Here is a 17,823-nt window from a genome sequence, read left to right on the forward strand (position 1 = left end):
TCTGCTGCTGATGGACATTTGGGCGGTTTCCAGTTTGAGACTACTATGAATCATGATGCTATGAATCATCTGGAAATCAAATACAGGTATTTTGGTGAGTGTATGTTTACATTTCTATTGGGTAGATAACAGAGATTTGCTGATAAATGTTTAACAACCAGCTCACTGGAGAGAAAAAGCCTTCATGCGTAGCATTAGTTGATTTCTATGGTGTAAATTCTCCTACCATGACCTATTTTGAGCTCTCATCATGATGTCACTGAGTGCAGAATTGGAAAGAGAGACATGGGCTCAGCCCTCACAAGCCAGTGGGAACCAGCTCCAGTACCATGTACTCCTGGGAGGTCTACTGAGAAACAGATGCCAAAACCAAATTAGACGTACAAGGGATTTATTGGGGGAAATGTCTGTGAAGAATAAAGGGGAAGGAAACAGGAAATGGCAAGAGAGGATTCAGACAGGATAAAAATCTGACAGCTGTGAAGGAAAGCAGGAAGAAAAGATTGGTTAAGAAGAGTGTCAGATCTCAGTGCAATTTCAATGAAGGCTCTCCCAGGCCAGTGGGGAGTCCTGGAGCCAGAGTTGTCTGTCAGAGCAGCAGCATCTTGCAGGAAATCAGCCTGCGTTAGCACAAATGCAGTGCAGGACCCGGAGGGGGAGCAGCTGGGGCTGCCGGTCAACTCCGCTCCCCGCAGCAGGAGAGCTGAACAATGAATTTTCATGGTTGCCACAACCACCAACATTCCTTTACACCATCTCCGTGCAGATGTGGGGATGGCTCTCAGACAGTGTCCCCTCCAGGTGACCTGCTTTTCATAAGTTAATGCACAACCCTGGCTTGGCTGACTTATTTAGAATCTGGACTGACTGTTTTAGACTGAATAAGCCCCAGATTTCTTGGATTTATTCAGCAGAAAGATAAAAAATTTAGCAGGGCGTGGTGGCGTGTGCCTGTAATCCTACCTCCTCAAGAGGCTGAGGCAAAAGAATTGCTTGAACCCAGGAGGTGGAGGGTGCAGTGAGCCGAGATCATGCCACTCCACTCCAGTCTGGGTGACAGAGTTGAGACTTGGTCTCGAAAAAAAAAGAAAAGAAACAGAAGCTGAAAAAGACCTCATAACCCCAGTTATTGTCAGCTATTGGACTAAAAGCATTATGATGCCTTTTTTTTTTAATGTTCACAAATTCTTTGACATTCACTTTATTTTTATTTGGAGTCTCACTCTGTTGCCCAGGCTGGAGTGCAATGACACGATCTTGGCTCACTGCAACCTCAAGAGATTCTCCTGCTCAGCCTCCCGAGTAGCTGAGACTCCATGCCCAGCAAATTTTTTGTGTTTTAGCAGAGATGGGTTTTCACCATGTTGTTCAGACTGGTCTTAAGCTCCTGAGCTCAGGCAATCCACCCACCTCAACCTCCCAAAGGTGGCCCCGTGAGATTATAGGTGTGAGCCATCACGACCCCAACATTCCCTTTAAAGTTAGAGTTTAATTCCCATCCCCTAGACTATGAGCCAAACTTACTGACTCACTTCTAAAAAATAGGATGTGGTAAAATTATGCTATATGACCTCTGAGGCAAGGTCACACAAAGGATAATAAGGATGATGTCTGCCTATCACTCTTTCTCCCTCTCACCCCGTCACACCCCGAACATCACTTTCTTTGTAGAAAGGAAGCCACCATGTCATGAGGACATTTAAGCATCCTGTGGAGAGGCTCAGGTAGGGAGAAACTGAGGCCTCCTTCCAAGAGCAGAAGCAACTTGCCATGTATGTATGTGAGTCAACTTGGAAGTGGATCCTCAAGCTTTCAGATGATTGTTGCCCCCACAAACATCTTTTGTTTTTTTAAGTATAGTCAAGTTCTCTCTATATTGTCCAGGCTGGTCTCAACCTCCTGACTTCAAGGAATCCTCCTGCTTTGGCCTCCCAAAGTGCTGGTATTATAGGTGCAAGCCATGGTCCCTGGCTCTTGCAAACATCTTAACTGCAACCTCACAAGTGACCTGGAGCCAGAACCACCCAACTAAACTCTTCCCAGATTCATGATCCACAGAAACTATAAGGCCAATAAATTATTGCCATTTTAAGCCACTAAATTTTGGGTGATTTGTCTTGTAGCAAAAGATAACTAATATAGAATTTGGAAGTCACTATACATGCACGCAACCACATAGCAGCAGAGATGACCACTGAGACCATGTGGTAAATCCCTATTTCCTCATTTCCTGATTTGGCTCATAGAGAAACCATCTCCTCTCCAAGCTGACTCCCATCAAAGCACATCGTCAGTCAGCCACAGTGGCTCACACTTGCAATCCTAGCACTTTGGCAGACCCCAAGGTGGGAGGATCACTTGGGCCCAGGAGTTCAAGACCAGCCTGGGCAACATAGTGAGACCTGGTCTCTACAAAAATACAAAATAAAAAAATTATCCAGGTGTGGTGGTGCACACTTGTAGTCCTAGGTACCAGAGAGGCTAAGGTGAGCAGATCAAATGAGCCCGAGACGTGAGGCTACAGTGAGCTGTGATTGCTGCTCCAGGCTAGGCAACAAAGTGATTCCCTGTCTAAAGAAAAAAAAAAAAAAGGGCCAGGAGCAGTGGCTCACACCTGTAATCCCAGCACTTTGGGAGGCCGAGGCAGGTGGACCACCTGAGATGAGGAGTTCGAGACCAGCCTACCCAACATGGTGAAACCCTGTCTCTACTAAAAATACAAAAAATTAGCCAGGCTTAGTGGCAGGCACCTGTAATCCCAGTTACTGGGGAGGCTGAAGCAGGAGACTTGCTTGAACCCAGGGGGCAAAGGTTGCAGTGATCTGATATCACACCACTGCACTCCAGCCTGGGTGAAAAGAGTGAAATTCCATCTCAAAAACAAAACAAGAAAAAGAACTAAGCACATTGTCCCGGCACCACCAGAAACACCATCTCTGTTTCTCGTGCTTACCCAAGGCCCTGATATAGACCACTGCCAAGGTTATGATCAAGGCCTCTGATGCCTGCACAGAGGTCCCCATCTCATGTTGCTGCCAAAGCCACTGGCACCAACTCTTATTATCTGAGAAGCCACTGGCAGTGAGGCAGACTTTTGTATGGTGAAGTGGTTCTTGCATTCACTTGTGCTGAGACTGTGGCAGGAGCCCCAAGATGGGGGAGGGGTGGCACATAACCCTGTGTGCAGAACCAGCGACCAAAAGCCTGTGACTAGAGATGTGGCCCAGATTACAGTGTTTACCAAGTTAAACAGGCTGCAGCCAGATCAGCATATCAAAAATGGCTCAGGGAACAGGGAGAGCTTAGCTACGAACCCAAGCAAGGCAAGGCCAAGGGCACTGATTGTGGACAAGGTTCAAAGGGGACAGAAAGAAAGCAGACCTGCAGGATGTCCACGAGCTGGAGTCCCAGGCTTGAGGCAGCGCTGAAGTCTGTGGCTGTGGCCATCGTCTGGGTCCCCAGCCATCCGGCCCTGTCTTCCATATGCATTTCAAGGGAGGCTGTCATTTTTTTTTTTTTTTTGGCGTTTTTTTTCATGTGGAAAGTTCCCACGGTGCTGCCAGGGGCTCAGAATCTGTTTGATTCAGGCAAGGAGGCTTGAACAACTTTATGTTAGTTTAGGTTCCCCCAGAAGAAAGCTCTGAGGCAAGGATTCAAGGTTAATGTGGGACATCTTCCGAGGAAGCAGGTAGGTGTGGAAGGAAGTGAAGCAGGGAAGCAGGAAAGACAGTCAATACAGGGTGCAGGTCAAGCAAGTTATTATCGTGAGCAATTAGAGCTCAATTTGAAGGAAAAACTCTGGAAAATGAGAGAGGCAAAGGGGCTGGCATATTTGGGGTTTTTATGCACCAACACCGGTCAGCCATTGTTGAGGGCCACTAGGAGAGAGGATGTTAATTACTCTGCGGCCAACACAGAGATTCAGATCCTGGTTGATCAATCTGTTATGTGTTTATTGGCCATTTGAGTCTCTCTTCTGTGACTTATACATTCATAGTCTTTGCCCATTTTTCTATTGGGTTGTTTATCTTTTTCATATTGATTTATAAGAGTTACTTATATATCCAATATCCAGTTACTAATCTTTTCTTCATTGTATGTGTGGCTATTTTTCCAGGTTGTGGTTCACCTTTTAAATTTCTCTGTGTTTAGTTAATATTTCCTTGTTTTTGAGACAGAGTCTCACTCTGTCACCCAGGCTGGAGTGCAATGTCATTTGCTCACTGCAAACTTCCCCTTCTGGGTTCAAGTGATTCGTCTGCCTCAGACTCCCAAGTAACTAGGATTACAGCCACTCACTACCACATCCAGCTAATTTTTGTATTTTTGGTAGAGACAGGGTTTCACTATGTTGGTCAGGCTGGTCTTGAACTCATGACCCCAAGTGATCTGCCCACCTCGGCCTCCCAAAGTGCTGGGATTACAGGCGTGAGCCACCATACCCAGCCAGTATTTCCATTTTTGATATAGATGAATTTATGAATCTATTCTTTATGGTCTCTGCTTTTTGTGTCTTATTTAAGAAATCCTTATCTTGTGCTAACAAAAATGATAACTTACTAGGCATTTTAAACTTTTACTTTTTACGGATAATCTTTGGTCTACCTGAACGTTGTTATATAATGATGTAATATAGGAATCCAATATTTAAGTTTTAATCATAGAAAATGCCAAACATACACAAAAGTAGAGAGAATAGTACAATGAATACAATACCTGGGTAACTTCAATAGTTAATTTATCTTATTAAATTAAAACAGGAATAAACACTTATTATCTCACACAGTTTCTGTGAGTCAGAACTTCAGGAGTGGCTTAGCTGGTTGTTCTGGCCTGAGGCCTCTCAGTCAAATTGTCAGCCTGGGCTACAGTCATCTGAAACCTTAATAGGGGCTAAAGGATCTGTTCCAAGGTGGCTCACACCTATGGCTCTTAAATTGTTGGCAGGAGGCACCAGTTTCTGGCGGTATGAACCTCTCCATAGAGCTGCTGAAATGGCCATCTAGTGCCAATGATCTGAAACAGGAAGGTGAAAGCTGCAAAGCCTCTTATGACCTAGTCTTGGGACACATACAAGATCATTTCCGCCACACTGTATTCATTATAAGTGAGTCATTAAGTCCTACCACATTCAAGAGGAGGGGAATTATGCTCCACATTTTTTTTAGGACAGTTTTGCTCTCATTGCCAGGCTGGAGTGCAATGGCGCAATCTCGGCTCACTGCAAGGTCCACTTGCCAGGTTCAAGCGATCTTCCTACCTCAGCCTCCCAAGTAGCTGGGATTACAGGCATGCACCACCACACCCGGACAATTTTGTATTTTTAGTAGAGACAGGGTTTCACCATGTTGGCCAAGCTGGTCTCAAACTCCTGACCTCAGGTGATCCAGCCAACTCTGACTTCCAAAGTGCTGGGATTACAGGTGTGAGCTACCGCTCCTGGCCAGGCTCCACTTTTTAAAGAGAAGAATGTCAAAGAGTTAGTGAACATTTTTAAACCAGCACATAACACGGCCAATCTCTCTTTATTTTGGGGCAGTTTGTATCAGTGTATAACTTCTGTGTATAACTCCAGATCCTCTTGAGCTCACTTGTCTTTTTTTTTTAATGCAATTATTACAAAATTTATAGATCTCCTCTCTTTATGATCTACTTATTTCAATTAGGGTTTTGCTTTTTTTTTTTTTAATTGCATTTTAGGTTTTGGGGTACATGTGAAAAACATGCAAGATTGTTGCATAGGTGCATATGTGGCAGTGTGATTTGCTGCCTTCCTCCCCTTCACCTATATCTGGCATTTCTCCCCATGCTATCCCTCCCCAACTCCCCACCCCCCCGCTGTCCCCTCCCACTCCCCCAACAGACCCCAGTGTATAGTGCTCCCCTCCCTGTGTCCACGTGTTCCCATTGTTCAATACCCGTCTATGAGTGAGAACATGCGATGTTTGATTTTGTGTTCTTGTGTCAGTTTGCTGAGAATGATGGTTTCCAGGTTCATCCATGTCCCTACAAAGGACGCGAGCTCATCATTTTTGATGGCTGCATAATATTCCATGGTGTGTATGTGCCACATTTTTCCACCCAGTCTATCATCGATGGGCATTTGGGTTGGTTCCAGGTCTTTGCTATTGTAAACTGTGCTGCAATGAACATTCGTGTGCATGTGTCCTTATAGTAGAACGATTTATAATCCTTTGGATATATACCCAGTAATGGGATTGCTGGGTCAAATGGAATTTCTATTTCTAGGTCCTTGAGGAATCGCCACACTGTCTTCCACAATGGTTGAACTAATTTACACTCCCACCAACAGTGTAAAAGTGTTCCTATTTCTCCACATCCTCTCCAGCATCTGTTGTCTCCAGATTTTTTAATGATCACCATTCTAACTGGCGTGAGATGGTATCTCAATGTAATTTTGGTGTGCATTTCTCTAATGACCAGTTATGATGAGCATTTTTTCATATGTTTCTTGGCCTCATCCAAATGGGTTCACAGCCGAATTCTATCAGACATACAAGGAGGAACTGGTACCATTCCTACTGAAACTATTCCAAATAATCCAAAAAGAGGGAATCCTTCCCAAATCATTTTATGAGACCAACATCATCCTGATACCAAAACCCGGCAGAGACTCAACAAGAAAAGAAAACTACAGGCCAATATCCATGATGAACATAGACGCAAACATCTTCAATAAAATACTGGCAAGCCAATTACAACAGCACATCAAAAAGCTTATCCACCATGATCAAGTAGGATTCATCCCGTAGAGGCAAGGCTGGTTCAATATACGCAAGTCTATAAATATAATTCACCACATAAACAGAACCAAAGACAAAAACCACATGATTATCTCAATTGATGCAGAGAAGGCCTTCGACAAAATTCAACAGCCCTTTATGCTAAAAACTCTCAATAAACTAGGTATCAACGGAACGTGTCTCAAAATAATAAAAGCTATTTACGACAAACCAACAGCCAATATCATACTGAATGGGCAAAAACTGGAAGCATTCCCTTTGAAATCTGGCACTAGACAAGGATGCCCTCTCTCACCACTCCTATTCAATATAGTACTGGAAGTTCTAGCCAGAGCAATCAGGCAAGAAAAAGAAATAAAGGGTATTCAATTAGGAAAGGAGGAAGTCAAATTGTCTCTATTTGCAGACGACATGATTGTATATCTAGAAGACCCCATCGTCTCAGCCCAAAATCTCCTGAAACTGATAAGCAACTTCAGCAAAGTCTCAGGATACAAAATCAATGTGCAAAAATCACAAGCATTCCTATACACCAATAACAGACTTAAAGAGAGCCAAATCAAGAATGAACTGCCATTCATAATTGCTACAAAGAGAATAAAATACCTAGGAATACAACTAACAAGGAACGTAAAGGACCTCTTCAAGGAGAACTACAAACCACTCCTCAACGAAATAAGAGAGGACACAAACAGATGGAGAAACATTCCATGTTCATGGTTAGGAAGAATTAATATTGTGAAAATGGCCATACTGCCCAAAGTAATTTACAGATTCAACGCTATCCCCATCAAGCTACCAATGACCTTCTTCACAGAACTGGAAAAAAATCACTTGTCTCTTAATTCAGCCACTGCTACCTCAGTTCTGCACAGGCTCCCACCAGCTTCACAAGTGTGTAGCCTCACACTTCTTCGGGGCTTCTCTTTAATGCTGCAGTGTGGGATACAGTGGAAATCAACTCAGTACCCAGGCGCATCCAGGATCTTAGAATTCTTAGAGGCAAACTTTGACCAATGGGAAATAGGAACCCTCCTTAACTGCTTCCCCCTTTCCTTCCTAAATCAACAGTCCTAAAACACACTACATGCAGCTTCTCAGAAGGTCCTTTGGGATTAAGGAATCACTCTTAGTGGTGGCCAATGTCATCATGCTTCCTTGCATTGGCTTTCCCGCTGCCCTATTTAAATCACCATCCTTCTCTCCTGTTCCCTGAGAACTCCTTCATAAAGTCTTAGCACATAGCCTTTGTATCAAATTATGCTTTCTGGAGAACCCAGGTTAAGATACAGTTGGTTACAAAAAAGATCCACACTTTAAATTTGATTCGGTCTGTCTTTTATTTTTATTTTCCTTATATTTATTTTTATTGTCATTATATATAAAGACATATTTTGTGGCACAATCTTGGCTCACTGCAACCTCTGCCTCCCAGGTTCAAGTGATACTCCTGCCTCAGCCTCCAAAGTAGTTGGGATTACATGCCCCTGTCACCATGCCCAGTTAATCTTTTTATTTTTATTTTTTGGTAGAGATGGGGATTCACCATGTTGACCAGGCTGGTCTTGAACTCCTGACCTCAAGTGATCTGCCTGCCTCAGCCTCCCAAAGTGCTGGGATTATAGGCATGAACCACCTTGCCCAGCCCAGCCTATTAGATCTCTCTGACTTATAGATTGTGAGGAAAAAGAAGGAAGAAGGTGCTTCCTTTGCATTTGAGCAATGCAAATACAGAGCATTTCCATCACTGGGACAGTTCTTTTAGAGCTGGCTTAAAACAATTCATTTCATTTTAATTCTAGTATTTGTCATTTCTAGGATTTAATTCTAAATCTATCATCATTTGTATATTTATTAGCTGGAATTATTCCATAAAGAATGATATTCCCTCATCAACTATTTAGTTACTCTGAGATATAGTTCATACAGGAAAAGCATGATGCCACCTCCCTTCTTCCTCACAATTATTTGATGAATAAACATTATCATTTGTTTTGAGGAGTCTATCACATTCTCGATTTTGCTGATCTCTCTCTCTCTGTGGTGTTGTTTATCATGTTCCTCTGTTCCCTTTATTTGCTAAACTGGTAATTAGATCTAGAAGCCTGTCAGATTCAGGTTTCATTTTTTGGCAAGGATATTTCATAGGTGTATTGTATGCTTCCTATTGTATCATATCAGGAGATACAATGCCTGTTTGTCTCTCTACTGTGATTTTAAAATAGATCAGAAAATTCAGGCCGGGCGCGGTGGCTCACACCTGTAATCCCAGCACTTTGGGAGGCTGAGGTGGGCAGATCACAAGGTGAAGAGATCAAGACCATCCTGGCCAACATGGTGAAACCCCGTCTCTACTAAAACTACAAAAATTAGTTGGGCATGGTGGCGCTCCTGTAATCCCAGCTACTCAGGAGGCTGAGGCAGGAGAATCACTTGAACCCGGGAGGCGGAGGTTGCAGTGAGCTTAGATCATGCCATTGCACTCCAGCCTCGCAACAGAGTGACACCCCGTCTCAAAAAAAAAAAAAAAAAGAAAAAGAAAATTCAGGGATAGTTACTCTGATCGATTCATTAAAAATAAACATTCCCAGCCAGGTATGGTGGCTCACACTTAAAATCCCAGCACTTTGGGAGGTCGAGGCAAGCAGATCACCAGAGGTCAGGAATCAAGATCAGCTTGGCTAACATGGTGAAACCCCATCTCTACTAAATATACAAAATTAGCTGGGCATGGTGGCGAGCACCTCTAATCCAGCTACTCAAGAGGCTGAGGCAAGAGAATCACTTGAACCCAGGAGGCGGAGGTTGCAGTGAGCCAGGATCATGCCACTGCACTCCAGTCTGGGTGATAGAGTGAGACTCAAGTCTCCAAAATAAAATAAAATAAATGTTCCCTTGGCCAGGTGTGGTGGCTCATGCCTGTAATCCCAGTACTTTGGGAGGCTGAGGTGGGCCAGTCACCTGAGGTCAGAAGTTTGAGACCAGCCTGGTCAACATGGTGAAACCCCATCTCTGCTGAAAATACAAAAATTAGCTGGTTGTGGTGGGACATGCGTGTAATCCTAGCTACTCAGGAGGATGAGGCAGGAGAATCACATGAACCCAGGAGGTTGCAGTGAGCCAAGATTGTGCCACTGTCCTCCAGCCTGGGTGACAAAGGTAGACTCCGTCTCAAAAAAAAATAAAAATTAAAAATAAAAATAAATAAATAAATGTTCCCATCAATCTTTCACTTAATGGTTTTAGCAGTCAAAGATAATTATGTCTTTACTTTGGGAGGGTGAGGCAGGCTGATCACTTGAGGCCAGAAGTTCAAGACTAGCCTAGGCAACGTGGAGAAACCCCATCTCTACCAAAAAAAAATAAAAATTAGGCATGATGGGTCACGCCTGTAGTCCTAGCTACAGGGGAGGCTGAGGTGGGAGGATCACCTGAGCCCAGGAGGTCACAGCCTCAGTGAGTCGTGATCACACCACTGTACTCCAGCCTGGGCAACAAGTGAGACCCTGTTTCAGAAAAACAAAAAACAAACAAAAAAGATAATCATGTCTTGGAACTGCATAGTCCAATACAATAGTAATTAGCTACATGTCTATATGTTATTTAAATTTAAATTAATTAAGATTAAAGAAAATTTAAAATTCAATTATTGAATCACACTAGCCACATCTCAAGTGCTCAGTAGCTACTGTGGCTACTGTAGTGAGCAGTGCAAATACAGAGCCTTTCCATCACCACAGACTGGTCTATTAGAGCTGGCCGAAAACTACCATTTCACTTCAGTTCTAGTATTTGTAATTTCTAGTATTTAATTCTAAATCTGTCATCCTCTATATATTTATTAGCTGGAATTATTCTTTTTTTTTCTTTTGAGGCGGAAGTTTCACTCTTGTTGCCCAGTCTGGAGTGCAATGGCACGATCTCGGCTCACTGCAACCTCTGCCTCCCGGGTTCAAGTGATTCTCCTGCCTCAGCCCCCTGAGTACCTGGGATTACAGGCATGCACCACCATGTCCGGCTAATTTTTTTAATATTTTTAGTAGAGACGGGGTTTCTCCATGTTGGTCAGGCTGGTCTTGAACTCCCAACCTCAGGTGATCCAACCACCTTGGCCTCCCAAAGTGCTGAGATGACAGGCATGAGCCACCACACCTGGCCTGGAATTATTCTTAAAGAGTAACATTCCCTCATCAACTGTTGTAGTTACTCTGAGATATAGTTCATACAAGAAAAGCATGATAGGTGCTTATCGAGGCAATTCCTTGGTATCCTCCAAAGTTGTTGTTTTTATTGTTTTGCATATCCTTGTGAACTCATGAACAACATATTTGATGTCTTTTGGTCAACTGCACTTACTATTCTTTTTTTTGTTTTTTCTTTTTGAAACAGGGTCTCTCTCTGTTGCCCAGGCTGGAGTACAGTGACACAATCTCGACTAACTACAGCCTCAAGCTCCTAGGCTCAAGCAGTCCTCCCACCTCAGCCTTCCAAGTACCTGGGATGACAGGCATGCACCATCAAGCCTGGCTAATTTTTGTATTTTTTGTATTTATGGTTTCATCGTGTTGCCCAGGCTGGTTTTGAACTCCTGGGCTCAAGTGATCCTCTTGCCTCGGCCTCCCAAAGTGCTGAAATTACAGATGTGAGCCACTGTGCCTGGCCTGCAGTTACTATTCTTTTTGATGTTCAAATTGTCCCATACTGTAGGTTGACTTCTACAGCTATAGTGTATAGGTTTTTTAAAGTTCTAATACAACTGGATGTTTCAGGTTCATCTCGTATGTCTTCTGCCTCAGACATGGAATCTGATAGCTCTTCAAGTAGCTATGGTTCCTTTTAGGGAAAATTGATATTCAGAGACCACATCTGGGTGCTAAGGGGTAATAATTTTTATTGTCTTGGTCATTGTTTTTAACATTTGTTTGTTTTTGTTTTATTTTGTGTGTTAACATACAGAGCTAGAAAAAATTTTTAATTCATTATTTATTTTTTGAGACAGGGTCTCCCTCTGCTGCTCAGGCTGGAGTGGAGTGGTGCAGTGATGCTCACTGCAGCCTTGAACTCACAGGCTCAAACTGAGCAACCTTCCCACCTCAGCCCCCTGAGTAGCTGGGATTACAAGCATGTGCCACCACACCCCACTAATTTTTTTTTTTAGATAGGGTCTTTCTATGTTGCCCAGGTTGGTTTTGATTCCCTGGCCTCAAGCAATCCTCCCACTTCAGCCTCCCAAAGTTCTGGGATTATAACCATGAGCCACCACACTCAGCCCTCCATACCTGTAATAATTTTTTTTTCTTAGATGGAGTCTCGCTCTGTCGCCAGGTTGGAATGCAGTGGCGAGATCTCTGCTCACTGCAACCTCCGGCTCCTGGGTTCAAGCAATTCTCCTGCCTCAGCTTCCTGAGTAGCTAGGATTACAGGCACATGCCACCATGCCCAGCTAATTTTTGTATTTTTAGTAGAGACGGGGTTTCACCATGTTGGCCAGGATGGTCTCGATCTCCTGACCTTGTGATCCACCCACCTTAGCCTCCCAAAGTGTTGGGATTATAGGCGTGAGCTACTGCACCCAGCACCTATAATAATTTTTTACTGACCTGTGCCCGTAATGTATTTATTGTTAAATATCTCGAATGTTACCCCTTATCCTATAACCTTCAATTTCTGTGAATTAATTGTTTACTGCCTGCATTCCTTTATTTTGAGGAATTGCTTTTCTCTTGCCACCCACGATTTTGTAACCTGTCAGTTGGGAACTTGGCCTTCCTTTCTATGAGAGTGGAAAAGATTGCTAGGCCACAGGGGAGTTAACACTCCATGGGTGAACTTTGACCAGTGCAAGATAAGAAACAGGAGGGAATCAGCAAATAACCTCCTTTCTCTTTCACCCCTCAGTGGACCATTCCAAGACATAACTTTTTAAGAAGACACCTCTGTAAGCAACAAGCTGTGTTTTCTTGTGCAGCTGTGGTCAGCTCAGTCATACATCATCTTGCATTTGCCTGCCTTCCTTCCCCTGGTCCCTAAGTTTTGATACCCTGGGACTGTGCCTCCCATTAAGGCTTTACCATGAAACTTTTGCCTCTTGCTCTGTTCTCTAGGGAATCCAGGCAAAGACAATTTCCCAGGATCTTCTCCTTCATTAGGGTAAAAAGCAGTGCTGGGAATTAAAGCCTTAATAAGCACTCCAGATGAGTCTTATGATCAGACAAGTATGGCTAACATATCCTTAAGGCATCCTCAGACCTCAGATCTTGCATCAACAGGAAATGAGCTGCTAAAGCTGTGCAGAAGTCAGAAGGGGAATCCATCCCAGCAACACTTTAGATGTGGTCATGGAGGACAATGGACAAGGAGGATGGGCAAAGGGAGCGGCCCAGAGGCAATGAGATGGGCTAACTGAAGAAGTGTCTGCTGCCCAAGCCAAGAGCACTTGAGAGTGCTCGCTGTCCTGTGCTGCAGGGAGGTAATGTGTGCTGCGAGCTGGTGACCACCTTTTGATGTTCTCCTTCTCTCCTGTTCCAAAGGTTATTTTTTACTGAGTTCTTCCAGGCTTCTTTCAACAACTGGATTTTTTTTTTTCAAGAGTATTGTTTATCTGCTGTACCATTGGTAGCCACATCTGGATCTAAATTAGAAAAATGCAGCTGACTTCTCGCCCCTCTGCCTCGTTCTTCTTCCCTCCGTCCTGCCTCTCCTCCTTCCCCAGTCTTCTGGTCTTCTCCACTCTGCAATTTCTGTCCCACCTCCTCCCCAGCAAACCCCTTCTCTGGGATTCCCTTGTGGGGTGCCCAGCTTCTGAGCTCTCCTACCCCTGACAAGCACGTATTCCACAGGCACATGGGGAAGGGAAGTCCTGGGCAGGGCCTGGCAGGGGAAGACGTCTGGGGCACTGCCCAGTGTTAACAGCGGGAGCCACCAAGAACCAAGTGGACTGGAGCAATGGCAGTGTCTGCAGGCGAGAGTGTGGGGAGCAAGGGCACAGCTGGTTGTGCAGAGCCCTGCAGCCAACAGTCCTGGGAAAACAGTGAATGCCATGGAGCCCAGCTGAAATGAACTGGTCCCCGTGAGCCTGTCCCAATCCCTGGTGCCAGAGTTCTATCCCAGAGCTGAGGTTTTTTGATCATCTTGAGAAAAATAAGGCTTGGCCTCCAAGCCAAATAAAATGAACCTTTCTCCCGTAGAGAATGGTGCTAGTTCCTGAGGATCTGGAGGACCCACAGCCCTGGGGTCTAGCCAGAAGTTTTCCTGCTTTCCTTCCCAGAACCACGTGGCTTTCCTGAACACATCTTCCTCCTGGCTCACACCAGCCTGCAGAAAAACTTCAGGGGAAGTTTTTCCCCAGAAAAACTCCTGGCCTTTCTCCTGTTTGGGGTCATCTGTGTGTGGAAGAAAAGGAAGAAAGGGAATTACTTAAATTTCAAACCAAGAAATTCCAGATGTCGAAGAGTCTGGGGAGAGTGGCCATGGGTGTCATTCCCAATCTGCATCTTCAAGCAGCGCCCAGGACCCCCCACAGGGGCAGCCAGGCCCTCAGCAGCCCGAGAAGCCCAGCCAAGGCCAAAACACAGGCCTCCTTCCAGCTGTGGAAACAAGGACAGCTCTTACAAAAACCTTATCCCCAGGCTGTAAACCATCTGGAAGAATTATTTAAGCATGAAATAATTGTAGTTATGAAAGAAATTATAGTCTGGATTCTGGTACTACTTTGACACAGGCCAGGGCCCTCCATTAAGTTCAGTGCAGCGGCCCCGCGCTGTCACCTCCAGGACCACGTGATTGTATCCGCTGTAGAGCCCACAGATTTTCCCTTCACTACGTCTGAGTAGGAGAGTTACCTGCCCAAGGACAGCATCAGGACCGAGGCCGGGCCTTGGAGCAGATGTGCTGTTTTCTCATCGGCAGGATCTCTGAAGTCCTCCCCACTGGGCAGAGATATAGATAATCGTGATGCAGTCTTGAGGTTTAATGAGGCACCCACAGCCAACTTCCGTCAAGATGTGGCCACAAAAACTGCCATTCTCCTGCTGAACTCTCAGTTGGTCACCACAAAAAGGCATTTCCTCAAACTCAGTCTGTACAGTGAAGGAATCCTAATTGTATGGGACACATCTGTATATCATTCAGATATGTCATAGTGGTACCAGAATCCAGACTATAATTTCTTTAATAACTACAAGAGCTACCGTAAACTGCACCCCAATCAGCCCTTTTACATCCTCAAGCCCCAGGTGCCTCCGGAGCTGTGGGACATCCTGTAAGAAATCTCGCCAGAAGAGGTTCAGCGAAGCCCCCATCCTCTGGGACACTTGGTGTCATGATCATGATGATGCTATGTGACCAGGTGGATATTTACGAGTTCCTCTCATCCAAGTACAAGACAGACTTGTGCTGCTACTACCAGCAGTTCTTCAACAGGGCCTGCACGATGGGCGCCTGCCACCCGCTGCTATGTGAGAAGAATCTGGTGAAGTGCCTCATGAGGGCATTTACCTGCTTGGAACAGCCACACTGCCTGGCTACTGGGCCATTCACTGCTAAGCACGGGATCCCTCGTATTTTACAGATGGTATCTGGGCCACCCCAGCCTGGGAAGCCCATTTTTCTGAACAATCCCAGCTTGCTCTTGCACTCCAGGGGCCTCTGTCAGCAAGATCTCTGGGGATTCCAGAGGCTGAGGACAAGAAACCAGGCCCAGTCTCCCCTGTAGTCACAGAGTGTATGAGCCAAGAGCCTCCTGCCACACACACATACATCAGCATTCTTTCCAGACAGTATCCTCCCCGCTTTTCACACAGGTAGATGCAAGATCTTCCTTTCCCGCCAGGGCTGCCAAAGCTGGACTTCATTTTTTCCAACTGAATGATGTCATTCTCACAAGCCAATGCTCTTGTGAGAATACTTGAAAACTGCATTAAAACTTGATTGAAAACTAGATTGCTTGAAAACTGCACCTAGATACTGATTTTATGTTTTAGACCGGGCGTGGTGGCTCATACCTGTAATCCTAGCACTTTGAGAGGCCAAGGCAGGAGGATCACTTGAGGCCAGGAGTTCGAGACCAGCCTGCCCAACATAGTGAAACCCCGTCTCTACTAAAAATATAAAAATTAGCTGGGCATGGTGGTGGGAGCCTGTAATACTAGCTACTTGGGAGGCTGAGGCAGGAGAATTCGCTTGAACCCGGGAGGCGGAGGTTGCAGTAGGCTGAGATCACACCACTACACTCCAGCCTGGGCGACAGAGTGAGACTCTGTCTCTAAATAAGTAAATAAATAAATAAATAAATAAATAATTTTATGTTTTAAAGAAACTCTCCCAAATTACAATGATGCCCAATGTAGGGCTGTGCGGGGGAGGGCAGTGAGTAAACAGTACAGGGCATTGGCAAGCTGCTCAACTTCTCCAGAACAAAATTGCTCCTGAGTTCTGTGCCCCTGGGACACGTTCCTGGCACTCTGGCTGGTTGGGCTGGTCCTTAGCCTGGGTGCTTATAAGCATTCTATCTCAAAAAAAAGAGAGAAAGAGAGTTAAGTCTCCTGTTGAGATGCCACTACCCCACTTGGGACACTCAGGAAACCGTCCAAGGCAGCGGACAAGGAAGAACGTGCTCTCCTCCTCACTGCCCGCCGCTCAGGTCTGATTCTGCTTGGGAATGGGCAGAGCACCTGGGCTGCTTACCTGCTTCTACCTCGACTTTTCAAAAAAGTTGAATACATAGAGAATAAAACAGTAAAACAGTGGTTATGCGGGTGGGGAGAAGGAAATAGGGAGATGTAGGTCAAAGATTACAAACAGTAGGTGCATGGGGCTAAGTAGTTCTTTACCCTTCTCAGGGCCCATGAGTCCCTGGCTTGCTTTCTGTTCTGATTTGACACACTCATTGTAATCTTTGACTCATGATCAGTGAGTGCAGAGGAAGGTGGCATTCTGGCAACAGGAAATACCTGTTGGTGTAGAGACTGAGACTACACTGAGGGGAAGCTAGTTTTTAACTTTTATTATTAATATAAGAGATCAAATTAATTTAAATATGATTCTGAAGTCTATAGAATTTTTAGCTCTGGAAGTTCTGTGCTATCTGTATGTGGAAACTTTGGTAAAATACAAATAAGATATGAGTGTTATTGCTTGTCTGGTGAGGTGTTTAATATTTGTAGCAGATAATTTAAAAATAACCTCTTTTTTTGTTGTTTGAGATGGTGTCTTGCTCTGTCACGCAGACTGGAGTACACTGTCGCGATCTCGGCTCACTGCAACCTACACCTCCTGGGCTCAGGCAATTCTCCTGCCTCAGCCTCCTGAGTAGCTGGGATTACAGGAGTGTGCCACCATGCCCAGCTAATTTTGTAGAGATGGGGTTTTGCCATGTTGGCAAGGCTGGTCTCCAACTCCTGACCTCAGGTGATCCATCTGCCTCAGCCTCCCAAAGTGCTGGGATTACAGGCATGAGCCACCATGCCCAGCCTAAAAATTACATCTTAATGCTTCCTTTGTCTATGGGGTTCTGTCTTCTTCAATAGCCATCCATGCATACTAGATCATGGGGTCCTCTCTAATCCTTCCACAAATCAAATAAGCTATTGCTATTGTTGTATTTTCTTTCTTTCTTTCTTTCTTTTTTTTTTTGAGTTGGAGTCTCTCTCTGTTGCCCAAGCTGGAGCACAGTGGTACGATCTCAGCTGACTGAAACCTCAGCCTCCTGGGTTCAAGTGATTCTCCTGCCTTAGCCTCCCAAGTAGCTGGGATTATAGGCGCCTGCCACCACACCCGACTAATTTTTGTATTTTTTAGTAGAGACGGGGTTTCACCATGTTGGCCAGGCTTGTCTTGAATTCCTGACCTCAGGTGATTCACCTGCCTCGGCCTCCCAAAGTGCTGGGATTATAGGCGTCAGCCACCGCGCCCAGCCTATTGGTGTATTCAATCTTTATTTTTAGTGAAAGGTGAAAGATTAACATGATCTTAAGATAAACTAGAGTATGCTATTGCTTTAAAGTTGAGACACCAGTCTCAGAAACTTCTGAAACCTGCCTAAGCTAATTCTGAATTACCC

At 44.8% G+C, this 17,823-nt stretch overlaps 1 pseudogene; it reads left to right on the plus strand.

Annotated features, from left to right (window-relative positions):
* Positions 1 to 13,112: 13,112 nt before the first annotated feature.
* LOC105719068 (beta-galactoside alpha-2,6-sialyltransferase 1-like) lies at positions 13,113 to 15,652 on the plus strand (annotated as a pseudogene).
* The last annotated feature ends 2,171 nt before the right edge of the window (positions 15,653 to 17,823 follow it).

Source organism: Aotus nancymaae, unplaced genomic scaffold, assembly GCF_030222135.1.
Source record: "Aotus nancymaae isolate 86718 unplaced genomic scaffold, 86718_ANA_hifiasm-v0.15.2.pri h1tg000029l, whole genome shotgun sequence".
Lineage (NCBI taxonomy): Eukaryota > Metazoa > Chordata > Mammalia > Primates > Aotidae > Aotus > Aotus nancymaae.